This window comes from Dinoponera quadriceps, unplaced genomic scaffold, assembly GCF_001313825.1.
Source record: "Dinoponera quadriceps isolate SergipeBrazil2010 unplaced genomic scaffold, ASM131382v1 scaffold6931, whole genome shotgun sequence".
Classification (NCBI taxonomy): Eukaryota; Metazoa; Arthropoda; class Insecta; order Hymenoptera; family Formicidae; genus Dinoponera; species Dinoponera quadriceps.
Window position 1 is genome coordinate 353 of NW_014560807.1, and position 603 is coordinate 955.

Here is a 603-nt window from a genome sequence, read left to right on the forward strand (position 1 = left end):
TTATCGTATAAGGTTGCCAATAACTTATCCTGTCTTTTACCGAGTGGTTTGGCGCGCGTTGGACAAAACGGTAGGTCAGCGTGAACGTCGTGCAAATGTTGCGGATATTCTAGATCGACCTCGAGAATATAACCTATGGGTGAATCGACAGCGATTGAAGATACATCAAATGTTGAAACATCTGTGACGCATTGAAATTCGGCGTAAGGCAGCGGTTGACACATTGCCCAACCGTACAGATTGTTTACGTCAAAGTACATCAAGTACAACGATGGTTTCGATGGATCGTAAGACTGCTACTTGTTATTGGCCTGTGCGTATCTAGTGGAACATCGACTGAGACCGCCGCGTATACCACGCTCGATGAACATGACCATATCGATATCAATGAGCAATTCAAAATTTATGCCGGTATGTTTTAACATAGCATCCCAAGTGAAACCCGGTAAAGTATAATAATGTGCAGAATCTAATCCGTAACTTTTGATGCAACTATCCCGGAAATTTTCAAAAATATCGGCTAATGATAAGACATCAGTCTTTAGATATAAATTGCTGTATTCACCCAAGGTTTTAATAGAGAATCGTTGCCAGACGTTCGCA

At 41.6% G+C, this 603-nt stretch overlaps 1 pseudogene; it reads right to left on the bottom strand.

Moving 5' to 3' along the window:
- Nucleotides 1–8: 8 nt before the first annotated feature.
- LOC106750865 lies at nucleotides 9–377 on the bottom strand (annotated as a pseudogene).
- Nucleotides 378–603: the final 226 nt, after the last annotated feature.